Genomic DNA, 22,063 nt, shown 5'->3' on the forward strand with positions numbered 1-22,063 from the left:
AAATTGAATGATTTCATCTTGTTCCTGAAAAAATTACAAGCATTGACAAAGTCAACTCTGAAATCAATAGCTTAATTAAATGTGCTATTTAAGACAGTATTACTAAATTGTACTAAAGCATTTCAGTACAATTTAACTGCTCAATATTTGTTTATATTATCAGCTACTTCCATGTCACTCTGACAAGTACTGCTAGTTATTCTTCATTGTTCACATTTATTATTTTGGTTTTCACAATAGAGCAGGTCTGTCATGCAAACCCATCAAAAGGCTCTGAGTTACTAACACAATGGACTTTGCATGCCAAAAAGTACTTTGTAATACAGAGGTCTTGGGGTTAAAAAATGAGCTCTGAAGAGATGCCTGGTGTGGTGTGGAAAGCCCATCCTGTAATACCTCGGGCCTGATTTCTCACCTGTAACTGAGGCAGATGGGCCTTACTTTGATCACAGCGTTCCACCATTTCCCCTAGTCTTCATATCCTTGGTGTGTACACCTCACTGCCATAAACTGTACCTCTTATTACACACAGTGATTCTCAGGATGTTGGGGAGGGGGTGCATGACGCTTCCCCCACCTTGTCCCTGCTCCCCATCCCACTCCAATCTGGGTCTCTATTTAAGAATCACTGATCTGGGTGTGCTTTAGAAAGCTTCTCTCTGCCTTTTTGGACTATACATAGCCAGTCATCTCTCAGTCATATGCAGGTATACGATCTGCACAACAAAGGTTGACTTTTAAGGAAGAATATTTAAGAAGGGTCTTGAAGGAGCTATTAGTCAAAGGAGCTCACTTTTCGTCATGCACTTTTAGAGCCTGCCTTAGTCATGAAGATATGTTTGTTTGCTGAGCTCCCGTGTTTGTCTGAAATCTAAAGGCTCTCCATTTGCAATCCCCCTTCCATGGCCTGACCTATGCGTTCTACTTGGCTGTCTATGCACCTTTCCTTCAGGTATTAGTGCCTCAATGAATTTGATCCCCTGAGAGGCTGATATCCAAGCTGGAGCTCAGAAGACAGTAGGGGTAAGTCAGGGAAAGTGGGAGTGTGTGATTCTAGGCATAGCAGATAGCATGTGCAGAAAAGAAGAAACGAGTCTGATTACAATCTCTTTGATGAAGTAAACTGACAACAACAATAACAGCAAGACATACCGTGTTTCCCCGAAAATAAGACCTAGCCAGACAATCAACTCTAATGCATCTTTTGGAACAAAAATTAATACAAGACCCGGTCTTATTTTAGTATAATATATGACCGGGTATAATATAATGATATAATATAATATAATATAATATAATATAATATAATATAATATAATATAATATAATATAATACCAGGTCTTATATTAATTTTTGCTCCAAAAGATGCATTAGAGCTGATTGTCCAGCTAGGTCTTATTTTGAGGGAAACATGGTACACACACATTATTTATTACCACCCAGGCCATTATATGCATTTAACATATATTAACTCCTATATGAAATAGGAACTACTGTGTCTCCCATTTCACAGATAAGAAAACTAAGGCACAGAGAACATAAGTGACTTTCCAAAGTAACATAGCTAGTAAGTGGCAGAGCCAGGATTTAAACCCAGAAAGTTAGAGTCCAGAATTCACACTCTTAACTATACTGTTGGAGGGGAGGGAAGGAGGAAGGGAAGACAGTGGTGCTCTAAGAGTCTTGGAAGAGCAGGTAGGAGTTAAGACCACACAGGGTCTACTTTGGCATTCTACGAGGTTTGGGTTTTATCCGGAACACAATGGGGGACCACTGAATTATTTCAACCAGAGAAATGACAAAATGTGATCTGGGTGTAGACTAGTATTGCCTGGCCAGTTTCACAATGAAGATAGAGAAAGCATGATATTAGGGACAAATACAGGAGATATTAAGGAGAAAGGATCAAATTAATAGGAATGAATGACTAATGAAGAGTTGCAACAAAGAGCACACGAAGGGAAGCAGTGACAATAATACGGCTGATATAGTTAGATGTACCACCACTATTCCAAAATAAACTGGTAGAATGAAAGACAACAAAAGGAAACTTTGGCAATGATAAAATGTAAACTACGGTAAACCATTCCTTTGGAATGCATGTGACTATATCAAAGGTTACTCAAGATTTACGCATCTGCAGGAAACAGGATATAAGAAGGACAAAGTGTTGGTAACTGACTTTGAAATAGTGATTAGTAACCCATATTTTCCATAATGGCATGGGCTGTTTGTATACGCGTATGTTCCTTAGGTTCTGTAACTGATTGGAGCATTTTCCAGACAGGGACAATGTATATTATGATCGCTGAGTCTTTGCTTGGTATTGTAATTTGCAAAGTGCTCAATAAATGTCTACTGTATAAATATGTGAAGAAAGGAATAGAAGAATTTTTTAAATGGCACTTTAGATGGTGCTATGGTTCACCATCAGAGGGGATACGTCAGAGGGAGGGTTCAGGCTTGAATATATTGTTTCTACGGTATCTGAAGGACAATAAAGTAAGATGGATAGGAAGCCAGGAGAGCAAGCTGGACCAGAGATCATTTAAAAATCATCATTATGCTAGGTCTTGGCATTTAGGGCCACAGGAGCAGATTAAATCAAAAGGGACTGTGCAGAGTAAGAAAAAGAATGAGGTTAAAAAGTCAAGGATCTCTAATACTTAACCCTCATACATTAGTATTAGAGGAGAGGTTAGCCATGTGCTGCTATTAGAGCCCAACCATAATTAAATTTAACTCAAGCAATACGGACTGAACACCTACCAGGCAATAGTTGCTTTGGTAGCTATGAAAAGAACAAAAGCTCCAGAGCTACAGACTAATACAGAGTAATGCACAGTAATAGCTGAATGACAAGAATAGGTAGGAAGCATATGATTTATTGGTAGAAAAGTAGAGAGAGCAAGCAATATTAGCTTTTATAGTTTGGAGTGACACTTTGATTCTGAGTATACTCCCTCTACATAGTGAGATGAGTGAAAAGAGGGCGCTGTTCTAATGAACATTCCCTATGCTATACAGATCTCCTTAATGATACACCAGAGAGATTACAGAAGTGGTAGGAAAAGGAACACCGGGCATTTCTGAAATCCTATGAGTAGAAAACTCAGGGCTTCAAAACAAAACCGGCAGTGCTGGGAGAATATGACCCTCTCTGGAGTCCCAGCAGGGACCAACAGGTGACCCCAGAGTAAATATATGTGAAAAGAAATATGAGGGGGGAAAAATGAGGGTGTTTATCTTAGGGAAAAGGGATCAAATATTCTCCCCAAATACTTTAGTTTTTCTTGAAAAATTCCAAAGATTACATGTCTAAATTGACTTCATTTAAGCATAAAATATTATTTCTAATATCTAAATAAAAGAAACGAAAGTGATTCCATCTGGATGGGAGCTGTGTGTGCACACATGCATGGCAGGGACGGGGGGTTCCAGGAGGACACAACAGTAACAAATGAGAACTAATATCACAAGGTTGATGATAGTATCTGCTCTCAAAGGTGGATTCTCCACAGGCAAGGCCTTGGGCATATTCATTGTAACTCAATTACGATTCATTTTGATTTTGTAGATTAGAGAAGCCTAGAAAAGAACAAGGAAATCAAATATGAGGTTTAAGAAAAATGAAAATATAACACCCAGCTTTCCCCGGGCATTTACTGTTGGTGTTAATTCGACCAAACCAGCTCGCAGTCTGTGTTAAGATAAAGGTAATAGGATCCAGGACAGCCGCTGGAGAAGACTGTGCTGGTATTACGAAAGGCAGCCTCAGAGGAGAAGCAACACAGCACATTCCCTGTTCTCCTTCCTCTTAGGAAAGGAAGTGTCAGCAGGTTGGGCGGTGAGGAATCCCATAGTCATTTCACTGGCAAGTGATTGTTCTAGAAGGAGCTTTGAGATGAAGACCGTGGTAGTCAACTATAAAACTATCAATCCTGGCATGATTTTCTAAGAATGGAGATAAGGGGAGAAATGTAAGGATGAATTATGTATTAGTGTATTTCATAAAATATTGTTTATAATACAATTGACCCATAAGAGTCACTCGTGGGGTTATTACTGAAAAAAAAAATGTGACTGTATATTTGAGGTTCAGAAAGAGAGTCAATGTGCACACAAAGGATAGTAAAAGCTGGAGTGTCAGATAGCTTATCCTGCAGATTCCACCTCTGTCTCACTCACTTCTCTTACGTGTCTCCTCATCTCTTTCCCCACTGCCTCAGCCCAAGGTTAGGACCTCACCGAGTAGTCTAGGAGTCCAGGAGTTCCCACTCTTGTGGATTTCTCCAAATTTTTCGAGATCCAAAAAATCTCAAAGGGACATTTGGAGAACCAGAGTGACCAGCTGATTTTTCACTTGAAGGCTAGGATACACACACACACACACACACACACACACCTATTATTTATTGTCACCATTATTGCATAGATGAATGGACAATTTACCCCCACAAAAGTTGGGAGGTCATAATATTGAACTAAAGAAGTCCTTTAAAATTGAATAAAATTTAACTTTATGAAAAACTGACGAAACCTTTAATTTTCTCATTCCACTGCAAATTGATGAAAACATTGTTACAAACCAACAATGGAATAAAGAACTGAGTTTGGGGGACCAGATTAATACAATGGTTTCCCAAACCACCAGTCCCCCTGCCTTAACAGCTCTGTACCCTGAAATTTATCCTCTATAGCATCAGCATGGTGATGTCTCGCCCCTGCTTCAGACTAAAGAGAAAGTCCAAATACCTTAGCATATCATATAAAACCCTCCATGAGCTGACCCCAGCCACCCTCCAGCACTGTCCCTTATGATGTCCCACCCCTCCACCCCACACCCTACCAGTGCTACTCAAAGTAGCCAGCCAGCCAACTGCTCTTATAAGGAGATAAGGACTTTGCACCAGAATGTCAATCAATGATTGCTTCATTCATCGAGAAACTCTTGCTGTGAGAAAGGAAAATGGAGTCACCTTGTAACTTAGCTGATTTACCTGCAGGCACAGGCTCCTTATCTCATGTGCTACTGCTTTATCTTCGTGACTTGAGAGTTTCTGAATTCATTAGACATTTGACATCTTCATGCTTTTGCTCATCTATCCCCTCGGCCTGGATTCTCCTCCAGACCACCTGACAGACACAATTATCTTTGAAGGTTCAGCTTGGGTCATGTTCTCTGTGAACCCTTTTCTGTCCCCCAGCTAGGAATTACCACCTGTGCTCCCTCGTGCCTCCCTGGATTATATAGTTACAGGTCAGTGCTAGCACTACGGTGGCCATTGTCTGGTGTATTCTGGCTGTCTCACATCCAGCTGTACTTTTTACTATGGATGACCCCATAGTGTGAAGTAAGGGTGAAATGCAGGGCTTTGCCTCACCACAGACACTGAAGCAGGAAGATCCGCTGCCTTCTGGCCCCTGGTTGGAAGCTGTATTAGTTTGCTCAGGCTACCATGACAAGGAAGCACAGGATGGGGGTTTAAACAACAAAAACCTATTTTCTCACAGTGCTGGAGGCCAGAAGTCCACAATCAAAGGGTCAGCAGGATTGGTTCCTTCTCAAGGTCATAAGAGAAGGATCTGTTCCAAGATCTGTTGAAAGTAAAATTATTTGGAAGAAGCCTTTTTCAGATGTAATTAAGCTAAGCATCTCAAGATGAGATCACCCTGGGTTATCCAGGTGGGACCTAAATCCAATAACAAGACTTCTTATAAGAGACCAAAGAAGCAAAGACCAAGAGAAGGCCATTGAAGACAGGGAGAGATTGGAGCTAGGCCGCCACAAACCAGGGAAGGAAGGCCTGGGACCGCAGGAACCTGGAGTAGCAAGGAAGGATCCTCCTACAGAGCCTCTAATGGGAGCGTGGCCCTACTCACACCTTGATTTAGGACATCCGGCCTCCAGGACTGTGAGAAAAGAAGTATCTGTTGTTTTAAGGCACCACGGTTATGGCAATTTGTTCCAGCAGCCCTAGGAACTAGGACAGACATCCTGGTCCTGTGACACAGATTCAGTCCATCAGGAACTGTCATCCTGGACTCTGAATCCAGCCGTGACTGCAGCCCCTGACAATGGCAGCCGTGTCCTGGCCAGGCCATTCCTGCTAACAGGGGGCCGAGAACAGGACTGAGGATGTACGGAGACAGCACCCACTCCCTTGCCTGATAAGGACAATCATTACTTCCTCGTAGGTCCTACAATTTCCCCACCAGAGGGGGTTTCTTGAAAAGGGGACAGAGTTCCGCCCACTGCACACCACACATTCCCTCCACCTCTCACTGTCCCCAGATCTGTACCTACTCACTTCTCTGCACAGCCCGGCGAGACAATTACAAAGTCAAAGCCGGAAGGCTTAACCACCTGAATTACAGACAGCAGAATTTAGAAGACAAGAGATCTGAGATAAACATCCACAGGTATAGATTCTGAGGGAGCTTGCCAAAGACAGAAACATATAATTTTCGATTGTACCAGGTTTATCAATATGGGTGCACTTACCAAAGGGTCTGGATTCGCTGCCCCAACCTGAGCAAATGGAGGGGGTTCTAGGGGCTCGTCCATCTGATACGTCAAATTCTGGGCTCACTGGTGGCCTACCAGAATCAAGATGCCATACATTGTTTGGCCAAAGATCAGCTAAGCGACGGCAAGATGGCCTGCTTCTTGCCATGTAGTGGCTATTGGATTTCACACCCGAAGGCGAACCATGACAGCGATGTCTAATGTGGCAGCAAGACTCTTCTTCATCAGTGGCAGGGGGTCCTGCTCGGACTGACTGTAACTTAGGATCTTGGCATTTTGGAGCTGCCATGGGACGCACTTATTTTCCGAATCTGGTTGGCTGGCTTTCTATGGCCTCCATATCCTTTCAATAAATTCGTCAGCCCACAGATCACCAGAGTCAGTTTCTGTTGCTCAGGAACCATGAATCACAGAACTGAAAAAGCCTTCTTGCATGCTTGTTTATCTCCCCAACTTGACCTTCGGTTCTTTAAGAACAATGACCACACCTGACTCATCTCTTTATCCACAATGCCACTCACTATATCTGGCAACTATTGTGCTGGTAGGTAAGTGTCAAGTTGGAGAAAACGCTGAATCCTATGCTTTTTTGACAGCTCAACAAGCTTCTGTGCTGCAACCCTCTCCCCTCTCTTTTCAATCATCAGTTTCCCCCATGCTATTGATCTTTCTCATTAGTAAAATAAATTTTTTTTTAAAAATCAACATCTCAACTTTAAAAAATTAAAATAAATAAAACCTTCCCAAGAATGACCACAGATCACTGTCCAGTTTAAGTCCTAATTTCCCTGCTTTCTTTTATGGCAAAGTTTTTCAAAAATGCTGTCGCTACTTGCTGGCTTTCCTCTGATACCACAACTTTCCCCCATCACGCTGATCATAAAACATCTGTGGATCCCAGCACCACATGCTGCATTCAGCAAACAGAGCAGTGCAGAGAGTAACTTTGAAAAAAAAAAGAAAGCTTTACACCGTTGTCCTGTTTCCCGCCCTCCTCTTTTATGCAAGGAAGAAACAAATTGTTTTGCTCACTGTACACTAACCTGAAATCATTACTTTGACTGCAGATGCAGATTCCAACCCTGCTTCGTTTTGCCCACAGCCTTCCCACCACTGCAAGCGTTGACTTACAAAACTGTCATGTCAAACAAGCAGGATTTGTAGGTAACTCAGTGCCCCTGGAAACCTATTCTATGGCACTCCTTCGTCCTCTGCCCTTGAATGAAACTTGGGCAGACTCCCAGATTTTTCAGTAACTTTCAGATAACAAAATGTGCTCCTTTAATCACCTTATTCACAAACGCTCTTCCTTTCGAAACTAATATTCCTTGTCCAGGATAAAACCAAAGCTCCAAGTTTCATTCCAATTTGAAACTTCCCATGCTCAGTTTGGGCCCGTTGCCATGGTGAAGCGGAAGGTGGGAAGTTGGGGGGTGGGAGTTTCTTCTCTTAGAGCTCCCCTCCCTTATCTAACCCTAGCTTGTTTCCCACACTTTCAGTGCTGCAGTGGTTGGAGGGGCAGCTGGCAAGGAGGTCAGGAAGCCAGAAAAGTCCTTTTTTCACTGTGAGCTGGTGTCAGTGATCTCTGGGCATGGTGGGAACTGAAGGCTGTTTCTCTATTCCATGGAGCGTTTTCATGGCCCCCCATGGAATGCCTTTATCAGTTCTGTGCAGACCCTCATCCTGCAGATCTCTCACCTGTCGTTTCCTAACATGGGTAGTCCACTGTCTCACTGGTTGCTTAGGATATTCTCTCCGCAGCTGGTCATCCTGCTCTCCGCCTCCGGCATTATTTACCTGCAAACTCTTTGTGTCTCTAGATGAGATCCCATGCAGCATGGCCAATGCCACATCTGGTCCAAAGAAAGCACTTATCTCTGATCTATCCTTAGTGAGATGCACTTCCCACAATACCTCCTACTCTGCTGCCACAGGCTGCTTCTACCAACCTCTAGATTTCTCAGGCGCATGCCTGACCCCAGACTACTGTGTCTTCTAAACTGCAGGTGGCACAAATCAAGCTGTGTGGACCCTTTGAAGCCCTGCCACCTGATATGAGTATGGAAGAAACACCTCCTTCTCTCCTCTCAAGATGCCGTGTATGCGCGTGTGTGTACGTGTACGTGTACGCACATGTGCTTGCGTGTTAGCAGGGAAAAGGTTGGGGGCAGCCACAGAACCCCCTAAAAACCTCTCTAAATACATCCTCTCCCGTGTCCAAGTCCTTCCACATGGGTGTTGGTCTAATAGTCACAAAACCAGATTTTAACAGATTTCAGCCTTTATTGCAAGTCCTGTTGGGTATTTTAGCAAGGAGTTTCAGAACAGGAGAGCAACTGCCACCTAATGTTTTTGGGAGTGTGCCTGTCGTTAAGTTATGCTCCCTCCACTTCCTTCTCCACCCTTCTTTGTGTTGTGGGGGTCAGGGCTCTGCAAACATCTCCTCTTGAATACATTATGCTATGTGAACTAGGCCACACACAAAAGGACAAATATTGTATGATCCACTTATATGAGGTTCCTGGCATAGTCAAATTCATAGAAACAGAGAGTACAACGGTGATTGCCAGAGGATGGGGGGAAATGGGCAGCTAGTGTTTAACGTGTACGGAGTTTCAGCTTAAGAAGATGAAAAGAATTCTGGAGATAGGTTGCAAGCAATGTGAATGTACTGAATGCCACTGAACTATACACTGAAAAATGGTTAAAATGGTAACTTTTCTGTTATGTATATTTCAGCACAATTTTAAAAACATGATTTCACCCTCTTCTGTAAGTCCTGTTGGGTATTCTGATAAGTAGTTTCAGAACATGAGCAACTGCCACCTAACATCTTTGGGACTGCATGTTGTGAAGTTATGGTCCCTCCGTTCCCTTCTCCACGCTGCTGTGTGTTGTGGGGGTTAGGGCTGTGCAAACAGCATTTCCTCTTTGACAAGGGCTCTGCAAACAGGGCACACCAGAGGGAGCCTGGAAGCCTAGAGGAGGGAGAAGGGACCAGACTCTGGTTGCTGCCTGTTCCTGCCAGTTACCTGGCAACAGCCCTTCACTCCAGCAGCAGCCTTTGTTTCCAGTAACAGGTGGTTCGGTTCCAGGGTTTTTCACTCCCAGGTCCAGCCCTTTTGCACACCCCTACGAGATACCAGCACCGGCCAAACAGTCCCCAGTCCTCAGGGCCCCTCATCTGAGCTCTCAAGCTATCCACACCAGAAGACCAGCGTCCCCTTCTCAGAAGTCTGGATTCCAACTCCATACTTTCCTCTGAGTTCCCGGGGTCTGCCTCCCAGATCTGGGGGCCCCTCCTCCAAGCCTCTAGGTTCTGATAAGCAACTCTTCTGCTTTTGTTCCCCCAGCACAGGGCCGCAACTGCTTTTGCTGTCCTACCTCATTTGATCCCTTTTTGCATTTTCAGTCCTCTAATATCTGTTTAGCCAACTCCTTATACATTCCACCTGCCAATATAACTAGTGTGGTTTCCATTTTCTGACTAGATGCTGACTATTACTACCATATTTTTGCACTACTTTGGAAAGAATTCCACTTCAACATCCTGCTATATTTGTTTATTGCCTCTGTCTCCCAACTAGTTTGTAAACACCATGAAATCAGCTGTTTCTGGCTCACTGCTATGTACTCGTACACACAGCACTTTTAACACAGCCTGGCATCTAGCAGGTGCCCAATCATCTTCATCAGATAAATGAAGAGAAAATATTTAATTTAAACATAAGACACAAAATAAAATAATTTTGGTCATGTAAAATGCTTATAATATGTAAAAGTTATAACTACATGTAAACATACCTGGGGGGAAATAAGTAGCTGAACTTTGCAAAACTCTCTTTCTGAAATTATTAGCACTATCCATTCTCTGCTTTTCTTCCCTCGTTTTCCTGTTTAAAAATTTTTGTCAGTGGGGATTTCTCTATATTTTTCTTGTACATTAGGGCATGTTATCCACGAGGTAGTCACTCAGTGTGATATTGTGATTTATAATAAGAAATATATATTTGGTGTTTGTCCACTGTTTTTGGCACATAGCTCCTAATAACCTTGTAATTTCCTATATAAAAGGCATAAGGGCATCTTCTTTTATGATATTTAGTATTTTCCCCAGTTCTTGAAATAGCTCCAGAGCATAAAGGTGAAATAGGCGTCTTGTTATTAATAAATAACAAGCCCCTTTCTGCCAAACCTGAGTTGATGTTCATGAGGTGACCAGTGGAAAGCCCTTTAGGATGGGATTGGTTGCCAGGGGAACTAACCTTGTGATTAAAGAGTTGGACTGACAGGCCCATCCCCAGACCTCCAGAGAGGGGGAGGGGCTGGAGGTTAAGTTTAAAACCAATAGTAGGGTGGCAGGTACACCTCAAACTCCAAGGGGACAGAAGTTTGGGACCTGGAAGAGGTCCTGACCTTGCCCTAAGCATCTCTTACATCTGGCTGTTCCTGAGTTCTATCTTATAAAAATAAACCAGTAATCTCATAAGTAAAATGTTTTCCTGAGTTCTGTGAGCTGTTCTAGCAAATTAATCAAACCCAAGGAGGGGAAAACATATTGACTGGTCAGAAGGTCAGCAGGTTGGTCAGAAGCACAGGAGATATAACTTGGATTTGTAATTGGCGACTGAAGGGGGGCAGGGGGCAGTCTTGTGGGACTGAGCCCTTAACCTGTGGGATCTGATGCTCCAGGCAGATGGTGTCAGAATTGAGTTTAAATTGTGGGACATCCAACTCGTGCTGCAGAATTGCCTTGTGTGCTGCAAACACCCATGTGTATCTGGTGACCAGAAGTGTCAGAGGTGAAGCAGTGAAGTGAACTGATAAAATACATTAAACTTCACAAACAAAACTTTAAAAGTAGAACTCAGAGCACTGTGGTATGATCTGAAAATACTGTCCTGGGAGAAAAACACAGAGATCCACGTCTGTCGCTGGCAGTATGACTTTGGACAAGTCACTTTAGCTTCTGTAGGTACGTTACTTTCTCTTAAGTATAAAGAAAGTGTCCTTCTTCTTTGAAGACTCTGGTTTTCATAGAGAAATGCGCTTTAACAACCCAAATGCACAACGTAACTTTCCAGCACTGACAGCCTAGACAAGCCTTGAACTGCTTTGTATCACAGTCCCCAACCCATTCTTACTCCAACTGAGTGACTGGAAAAGTGTGAGGTGACTGACAGTAAGCAGTTGAATGAAAAGCTTTGGTGCCAATTCCTATTTCCACTTCCAAATGAAATTATAATTTTCTGTAGCTAATACTTTTTAAACTCGGCTGGTTAGTCTTAAGATCCTAATCTGTGGCACAGTATTAATATTGACAGCTGCACTAACTGTCGAACACATTGGAATACATTGCAAAGCTCAAAAAGACCAAGTCAGGGCAGCCAACTCTCTTTCACTGACATCTAAAGGTGTAAGACAGCCCAAAAGGGTCAGTGGGAGATGCTAACAACGGAGCCCAGGCAGACCAGGAAGGAAACCTGCACCCAAGGCGGGGCCATGAGAGTGAACTGGGAGAATGGTACGACGTGGAGTGCACTTGTCATCAACGTTCTCTCTTTACTCTTATGTGTGATGGAGAATACAGTACAATAGAAAAGTCAATCAAATGCTACTTTAGAAATAAAGAGAACAGATCTCAGAACCAGAAGTTCAAGGACAGTAAAAGAATGACTGCTCTGTTTAATAATAACAGATGTCTGCAAAAATTAACAGAGTAAATTTGGTTTTTGGTTTTGTTTTTGTTTTTCTGGTTGTTTTCATACAATTTTGTTCACAGAAGTAAAATATAGTATGTGTGTATGTATACATGTACTTGTATATATATAATATATACATATTATATACATGTACTGTGGTCAGGTTAGTGATGTAAGACTATATATATGTATATATGTATGTATATGTACATATATGTATGTAAGAAAATACATTTTTCTTACCTGCAAGAAAACCAAGTAGCATTGGCATTATCACCAGGAAAGCGTTAAAGGGAAGGGATGTTCAGTATCAATGAGGGAGCCCAGAATCTCAAATACTTCAATCTCTCTCTCTCTCTCTACACACACACACACACACACACACACACACACACACACACACACACACACACCAGGGGTGCCAAAAAAATATATACACGACATGACTTGTATTTGTCTTTTGTTATCAGTATATATTACTACAATTTTAATACAGTTTTTTCCTTTCTTAAAATGTGTATAATTTTTTGGCACCCTATATATAGTTATAAAGATAGAAATAGATGTAGATATACAGATATATATATATATATGTGTATATATAGATATGTATGTATACATACGTGTATATATATATATATATGTGTGTGTGTGTGTTCATATACAAACAGCACAACAAAGAGGAAGGTGAACTTACAAGCCTATGGGAGCACAAAAGTAGGCAGCACCGTCTGAGAGCCCGGGAAGAGTCTGGGTGTGTCATCAGCCAGGGGAGGACTTTGGTTTCACAGAAGGATGTAAGTGGGAGCATACCTTGGTGACCACTTCTAAGCACTGCGGCTCTGTTGCTTCTCTCTTAATGCTAGTCTGGCCAGGCCAGTGTGCTTAATAAAGGGCACATTGCAGATCCATCACACCTCAGCTCTTCTAGTAAGTATCCAACATTGTCAAATTGGAAAATACTGGGAGAGATGGCAATGCACTTCTGGGGCCCTGTGAGGACCAGGGCTCACCTTGGAGCTGCCTGTTCTCATCATCCTGAGGACTGGGGCCTCTCAGAGGGGTCAGCTGAACATGGACTCGACATGGGTATCGGCTCGCAGCTCGAAACATCACTAACCTGACCACATTCCATAAAAATTCAAACCTCCGATCAGAGAGCATGGAGAGACTCTGGTCATTTCCTAGAAGCTATGGTAGCTCTTTATGACAAATAAATCAGGAATTGCTAAAGGATCGATGTTTGCTTATAAAAGGAAATTTCTTCTTTTCCCCCCATTCTAAAGAGAAAGCCCGTGTGGCTTTCTAGACTAAAGGAACGGAAGTCAGGAAGGTTTGCCCACCCTGTTCCCTTTCCTAACCTCATCCTCATCAAACAGGCTGCATCCCAGCAAAGCTACACATTCCTTAGTATATTCCCTTAGTATGTATGTCTTTTGTGATGTGGGTAGCATCTCATTTAAAATACAAATTTGTAAAACAGCATCTTATTTTAGACGCTGTATTACAAGGTCCTTTAGCCTGTGAAGTGACAATGGCAAAATCACACTTGTAACAACTTTTCAAAACAAATTCAAAATTTGTTAATAGTTTAGTCCTAGCTACTACTTTCATACTGACAATCACTATACGGCATAAAGACAATATTCTGAAGACATATTTAATACTCTTCTGGCATTCTAAATGGATTACTGATTGTAATTCTACCCTGGGAGTGACAGTTTCCATACTTAATGAGAAAAATTGAAAACTCAGGAGGCTTTGCCTTCACTAATGTTAAACCAATGTTAAAGAACCACTTTAATTAAAAGGGATTCACTTAAGTATAGCGCATTAATGGAGAAAAGTTAAAAATAATCTAAACGGAGAGGGCCAGAGTTGGTCCAATGCTAACAGGAAAAAGTCATGTTAATATCAATTCTACCTCAGGAAATACCTCCAGGGTGAGCAAATCATCACTGTCATACTCCCTGACTTCACTGTCATCTGATGCGGTTCAGTCTGTGTGTGGAAGTGGTAGGGTGGTGCAGAAGTTAGCAATACGACTTTGAAGCCCTGAGGTCCTGAGGTCAAGTTCTAGCTCTGCCACTCTCTCGTCCCATTATGGGACACACCTATTCCTAAAATCTTGCATGATTTTTTTTTTACTTGTGCTAGTATTTAGTCTAACTGATCAAAGAGTCCAGGGCACTGTAAGTATGTTTCGATGATCATTTCAGAGAGAAAACAAATAAATGATTTCCTCTGGACCCTTGAGTTAAGCAGTGCTTGAATATGAAACCACGGAATATTTCTGCCTTCCGGTACAATTTTCTGAGTGCTCTACCTAGAATTTTATCACCTCTACTTCCCATACCTCTGGAGTATTAACCATTGGGATTGGTACTGACGATGAACGCTACCTGATTGTAAAATTGCCTTTGGATTATAATCTCATAATGTGAAAATCAAAAGGGATACTAAAATGTAAACACAATAATGAAAACATTGTAATCTCTAGTTTTTGCTCCTCTGATCTGGGGACATGGGCCTCCACCATGCACCTCCCCACTGTGCCCAGCTCCTGAATAAATAGGCTCAGCCAACCTGCAAGAGGATATGTCCCTTGGTCTCATGCTCTGGAAGCCAGACTGCGCTCTGAGCTCCCACCACACTTACATTCGGAGGGTGGATGGTATTCGCGTGTGTACTAGTCTAAGAAGTCCTGCACTAAATAAGTAGGTACTGAACTCAAAATTCAGACCAATTTTAACAAAAACCTGTGTCACATAATTTAACATTAGAAATAGCTGAGGATGATCCTTTCAGTACCAAGGTATTAGTTATTTTAACCACTTTTATGGAAATCTCTCTAATATAGGCCACATTCTGTCTAAATGGCCTATAAATAACACATTTTTATTGATAACATAGGACCTAATTATGACAAAGTATCATAGAGCAGCAATGCTCCCCAGGGCTTACGGAGTGGCCGCGTCTACACTAAGCAACACTAGGTTTCTCATAGTTCTTTACTGTTTCTCAGCACGGCCCTGCTGTCAGCAGTCACTTCACACTCTGTCCCTTCTTCTACTTTCAAATTTGCTGCTTTTGGTGGGCTTTGGGCTTAAAAGAAATCAGACAGCTAAATCTTTTGGAATCCTACCTAAAATATAAAGGAGAAAAGACGTTTGGGTCATCAGAGGGCTAGATTTGGAGAAACCAGTATGGCGACATCTGTACTGACCACTCTCAGGCCTTCTTGGTTCTGAGTTGTGACCTGGACGCTAGAAAAGGTTTGCTGCCCACCCAATCTCCTGTTAAGTAGTTGGGCAATGGCCCTCTGTTTGTCAGCCTTTTGCCTTTTAACCACAGTTCCCCGGCACCATCTCCTCGCTGTGAATTCACTTCAGGACTACTTCCGTTTCATTGACACTGAACTCCTAATAGCTCGATCTTGTAGTTCCCTCCATTGTTTGTAGCAACCCCCACCTGCTATGAATACCAATGTGGAGGTGGGGTTAAATGTTTACATTGTGCACAGAGCTTTCAATTCTAAGCACCACAATTATGAAAGCTGCACAGAAGTAGGAAATAAACCAGCTGAAAGTATGGTCTAATTTGCAGGCAGCTTGCGCTGCATTTGATAAGAATATGCTTGACATTTTAATCTTTCTTGTGGCAGTAAATTGTACTTCTCCTAGCAGCAGGAGTTATTAAGTCTGTGCTCAGAATAAACCAGACTGTTTTGGAAAGTTTAATTTTTTTCAGTTTTCATACTCCATTTTATGACTGTTTGTTTCTTCAGAGGTAAGCCTGTAAGGATCCACAGTCTACTATTTCTACTTTAAAACTGTAAATATCATCGTTTTAACCTTCACAGGGTTTCATCATAATTTATTTTTTAAAAAAGTAAAATAAAAGAGTTCTGATTCTAAATTAAAAAATAAACAAGACAAAAGATTGAACCTGAAGCTCCCATGCAAGATGGAAATATTTGTTGGGGATGGCTTGTTAAGATTAAGATGGTGAAGGATACAATACTTAATGGAATCCAGGACGCCATCTTCATGAGCTGAATGTTTGTGTCTCTCCCCCAAACTTCTGTGTTGAAGCCCCAGCCTCCAGTGTGGCTGTATTTGGACATAAGGCCTATAAGGAGATCATTAAGGTTAAATGAGGTCATAAGGGTGAGGCCTTGATCCAACAGGATCAACATCCAGAGAGCTCTCTCTCCAACTGCACACAGAGGGCAGGTCATGTGAGGATACGGCAAGAAAGGAGCCATCTGAAGCTCGGAAAGGGCTCTCACCAGAAATCAGATGGGCTGGCACCTTGATCATGGACTTCTAGCCTAGGGAATAGCATCATACTGAGATGGAAGGGCCAACGAAAATATCAGCTGTGTGGAATGAGGTTTAAGCTCTATGTCATAGTAGGTAAAAACTAATGTCATTGGTGTCACTTACAAATACTTGAGAGCCAATCAGCAAAGAAAACTTTATAATTAGTTTCTTAAGACTGACGACTAGAATCCACCTGTACTAGTTCAACAAGCCCAAAGATCCGCCATATCACAACACAGTCTGGTTTACATAAACAAATCCAGGAAAACAGGAGTTACTTAGTCACAGCTTTATCTAAAGTAGTTGTTGTACAAAGCATTCAATAACCTATATAAATGCTTTAGATTACTATTTACCTGTAATAAAAATTTTTATGTCATAACAGTTTTTCTTCCATTTTTTTAATTATTCAATTAATCTTCAACTTCCTGTTTGAATGGATGAATCATAATACACAGCATACTGGGAATAATTCAAAACACCAAACCACATAGTTAGAAGTTTATAACCTGACAATTGAGTTGACAGGGCATACCTTGCCTCTAGCACAGAGAGCCACAGTGTCAAGTCGACCTGCCTTTAGCTGGTCAAGTGGTAGGATTTCTAGTAGCTTCTACTTTTTAAAGATTCACTATCATTCTAAAGTGGTGTGCATCAATTTTATGCCAGAATATATCATCTTAATGAGAACAAACAGCTTTTATGTGCACATACCGCCAATACATTTCCAAAGGCTCAAATTTTAACAAGAAGAAGAGACAAATTATCAGACAAAAAAAACTATACATTACTTGGGCTGGGAAAAAAAAATATTTTAAAATATCTGGCTCCACATTCTGCTTGCAAGTTTCTATACATACTGCATACATATGAGTGTGCATGTGTATCTATATAGCTTTTCCATGGTCGTGGAAAAGCTGGTAACTACCTGGTAACTACAACATTCTTTGCTATAGCAAAACAAGAAGAACTAGGTCTGCATTTCTACCATCTCGATGCAAAGCCTCAAGAGCTTCCTGCATGGAGAATCCCATCAATGTGGGCAGTAGGAAAAATTGATGGGAGGAGCTTGCAGGGAGGGCCCTGATGGTGGATGGCCTCGCAGCTTCAGGTCTGCATTTTCTCTGGTCTCAGGCCTGTCTGTCAGTGGGTTCTGTGGGCCCTGACCCACGTCCTAAGCCAACAGAGAACTGGGTGGCAAGGAACTATGTCCTTTGCTCAGAAGCCTGATTGGCTGCATTTTCCCCACCTGCTGAGAGCTGGGGGAAATTTCTGCACCTCAGGCGCAGTGTAGCAGATTAGATGTTCCAAATGGAACTAGAATGACAGTACTGCTCTCATTCATTAATGTCCTTGACCTGGAGCTCTGTTCCCTACCACCTGACATGGCATCACCTAGACTCCTGAAGTTAACGTTTTCTGCATGTTCTATCTAGCACCAGATGAAGGGCCTGTTAGTTTAAATATATATATATATATTATTTTTTTTTTAAGTAATTTTTAATTAACATCTTGCATCAGTGTGGAACACTAGTTACAATTGATGAACCAATATTGGTACATTACTATGAACAAATGCCCATAGTTTATATTAGGGTTTACTCTGTGTATATTACAGTTCTATGGGTTTTGCCAAATGCATGTCATGTATCACGATTATAGTATCCCAGAAGTTTCAGTGTCCTAAAAATTCCCTGTGCTCTACGTACTCATTCTTCCCCTCCCCGCCCAAAAAAACCCCCCTGGCAACCACTGTTCTTTTTACTGTCTCTATAGTTTTATCTTTCCAGAATGTCATAGAATTGGAGTCATACAGTATTTAACTGTATGATTTTTCAGGCTGGTTCCTTTCACTTAGCAATATGCATTAAGGTTCCTCCATGTCTTTTTGTGGCTTGATAGATATTTTCATCACTGAAGAATATTCCATTGTATGGAGATACCGTGGCTGGTCTATCCATTCACCTACTGAAGGACATCTTGGTTATTTCCAATTTTCTGTAATTATGAATAAAGCTGCTAAAACATCCATGTGCAGGTTTTCATATGGACCTGGCTATTAATTTTCAGTCCTCAACAATACTGGCGCAGTCTGATGAAAGCAGATCTATGGACACTGGTCATTCTGGGAAACCATAAAATATTCACTTTAGGCCCATTTTTTTCTCAAAGCTCCTTAATACCTGTTTGGTTCTCAGCTACCATTTCTGATTGGCAGAAAACTTTGCAGATGAATTTTCTGAAACTTGGTCATTACTAATATAACCAAACATTTACCAAGTTCCTTCCAGATTGCTGTTATAAATAAGTGAGTTTCCTCTGTGGGCTCTACAGAGGGTCGACACCTGCCATAGAGACTTTGAGAGGCAACAATGCCCATCCAGTAAATGTGACAATCCCTTATTTGTTCCAGACACATCAACACTACTTTCCAGGATTGTAAATCCCCAGCGGAAATAAAATTACTTAAAATTTCAGAGAAAGAGTTATATTTTGATGCTTCTATTCCCATAAAGAGATTACCTAAATTGAGGTATGATGCACTACTGTTCTCAACGTTGACATTCTGATACCTACTTCCACAGCCAAAGGAAGAATATTTTCCTCTGTATCTGGAATATCCACATTCTGTTGTAGCCTGTCTCTTTTCATCTCAGTTTGCAAATCAACAGATGGTTACTGGTTCCATTGCCTGTTTCCAGGAAGCTCATGGTCCCCTGTGTTACAAAAATGTTCTTGGTCACAGGGAGCATTCTGTTGTTCAGTCTCATACTGTCGATCTGCTGGTTCTTTGTGTTGCTTCAGCCATGCACTTGACTTTGATTCTGACATTCTAAATGCGAGCCCTTTTCACTTAGAAACATCTGTGGTTAATGCATCATGGTGCTTGCTGACAGAAAAACTAGCTTCCTTTCTTGTGTGGTGATGGAATTTGAGAGCCTGGGTGTGTTGTTCTTCAGCTGGCAATTTCTTTCGAGTATCTGCAACAGCTGTTTTTTTCTGATGAATTCTGCAAAGGCATAGCTGGACTCCCGTATGACAGAGTATTGGGCTGAGGAAGTAGGCACACAAACAGAAAAATCCTGTAGAGGAAGAAGAATGTTCTTTTTTCCCTCCATTTTTAATTTCTTCATTTGAAAATCAACATTGTGGGTACATACCCAAAAGAATTGAAAGCAAGGGCTCATGGAGATATTTGCACACCCATGTTCATAGCAGCGTTATTCCTAATTGTCAAAGGTGGAGGAAGCAGCTCATGTCCATCTATGAATGAATGTATAAACAAAATATGGTATATACTCGTACATACAGTGAAATAATATTCAGACTTAAAAAGAAAGGAAAATGACACATGCTACAACATGGACGAACCTTGAGGACATTATACTAAGGGAAGTAAGTCAGTCACAAAAGGACAAATACTGTTTGATTCCACTAATATAAGGTACCTAGAGTAGTCAATTGCGTAGAGACAAGAAGTAGAATAGTGGTTGCCAGGAACGTTGGGGGTGGGGTGGGGGGAGAGGTAAAAGGGTAGTTATTACAATATTTAACACGTACAGTTTCAGTTTTGCAAGATGATAAAAGTTCCAGAGATGGATGGTGGTGATGGTTGCACAGCCATCCATGTATTTAATGCCACTGAATTGTACATTTAAAGTGGTTAAAATAGTAAGTTTTATGTTATGTATATCTTACCACAGTTTTTAAAAACTCAATATTGCAGTTAATGCAATAATGCTACACAACTAGCACCTTAATCTTAGGTGACCCTAAGTCCTGCTTTGCTGGGGCAGTCCCCATTTGTGCTTCTTTACCCAGGCAATCATTAACAGGGTCCTTTTCACTCTCAAAAGTGTCCCAGATTGAACAATAAGTCACATAGTCACCCTAGATGCATTCCATAATTGCAAAAATCATTGCATTGCCATCTGCATTTGCAAAGGTCTTAACGTTCAGAATGTGCCGGCATTTTCTGGAATCACTCTAATTATAAACTCAATGTCCTGTACAATGTTATGGGCTCAGATTCTTTTTTTTCTTGTTTTTTTTTTAACTGAAAACAACATGACTTTATTTGCTCACAATTCTGTGGGTCAGAAATTTGGCACAACATGGCTGGGGTTTCTGCTCAGGGTATGACAAGGCTCAAACCAAGATATAGCCCAGATTGAGCTGTCATTCAAAAGCTCTGAGGGAAAATTTGCTTCCAAGCCTTTATTCTTGGAATTCAGTTCAATTTCTTGTGGCCACAGAAATGAAGTTCCTCGATAGGGTTGAGGTCCCCCTTTCCTTGCTGCCACTCTTAAATTTTTTAAAGATTACTGATTACTTTCTGAACATTGAAAGCAGTCTTCTTTTCTGATAAACTCATTATTTCTGTAAACACTAAAACCCTCTAACTTCTGACAAGCTCACAAGTAACTAGTTCTTCGGACTAAAGGGAGCACATAAAAGACATAATCTTAGACAGTTGCCAGTTTTTGCCTCTCTTGGCTGCCTTTTTGTCGTTGCTTAAAATATCAGATGTTCTTTGAAGTCAGAAATATGTTTATGTTTCAATGAACTCCACCTTTTACCTCACCATGGGAGAACACACAACTTTCTCTGAAAGTCACTGTTCTCCACACTCATGACGAAAGTCCCATGTTACCATAATCTTTTACGGCTACATTCCCAGACCATCAGCCTCTCAAGGTCAGAACCATATATCTTTAGCACTTGGTACCAATCCCAGTACAACAGAGGTTCTTAATATCCACTTCTTGAGTCAGTGAAGGAACAAATCATTCAAGGATGTTCAAATACTAGTCTTGCTTGGTTCTCCTCAAATTTTGTTTTCAAAAATTATACCAAAAACTCATGCTCTCTCTACTCACCTCCCCACTTCAACTTGATACATCGATGATCTAACCAGGAGCAATTTCAGATATTCTTCTAGTTTATAACACACTTGGCAAATCAAAAGATCATTTTGATTTTCAATCCTTAAAAGGAGTTGGGTCCTACAACTTAATATTCCTTGAAGCGCCATAGAGCTGCACACAAGAAGTCATCACTCTTACGATCCAGAAAGAAAAGCCAGGTTTTTCTCCTGAATGTTTACTTGAATATGAACGAAAGAGAAAAATTGGGCTGGGAAGGGGGGAGAAGCTGGAATTAGAGAGATCATTAGTATGTTATATAAAATAGAAAGATTAACACTACTTACTTTCCCTTACAATTAATCAAATAATACAATATTAGATTCAAGCAGTTTCCTCCTAAAAATACACTATATAAGTGGGTTTTAGGAATCACAGCCTACTGGGGGCTTGAGATAGAAAACAGTAGATTTATCTTGAAGCTGCATTTACAGAGCAAGAGGACTATTTTTATTTTGACGTGTTTATTTTAGGTGGCTAAACTCTTGGTGTCACCACTGGACCCAAAAGAACATACTCATATTATAGTGTTTACACACTATTAATATGTTAATTAAATTAAATGTATTAAATGTAATTCT

General features: G+C 41.2%; 1 protein-coding gene across 4 annotated transcripts in view; it reads right to left on the reverse strand.

Moving 5' to 3' along the window:
- TRMT9B (tRNA methyltransferase 9B (putative)) overlaps positions 1–22,063 on the reverse strand; it is a 50,216-nt gene that overhangs the window by 21,898 nt on the left and 6,255 nt on the right. Inside the window, exon 1 of one of the 4 annotated variants that reach the window (XM_081047213.1) lies at positions 21,438–21,632. The exons of the other annotated variants lie outside the window; for them this stretch is intronic. The gene's annotated coding sequence lies outside the window, so the exon portion shown is untranslated. Of the gene's footprint in view, positions 1–21,437; positions 21,633–22,063 lie in introns of those variants that run through there. 4 annotated transcript variants of the gene reach the window in all.

This window comes from Rhinolophus hipposideros, assembly GCF_964194185.1.
Source record: "Rhinolophus hipposideros genome assembly, chromosome: 4".
Taxonomy (NCBI): Eukaryota; Metazoa; Chordata; class Mammalia; order Chiroptera; family Rhinolophidae; genus Rhinolophus; species Rhinolophus hipposideros.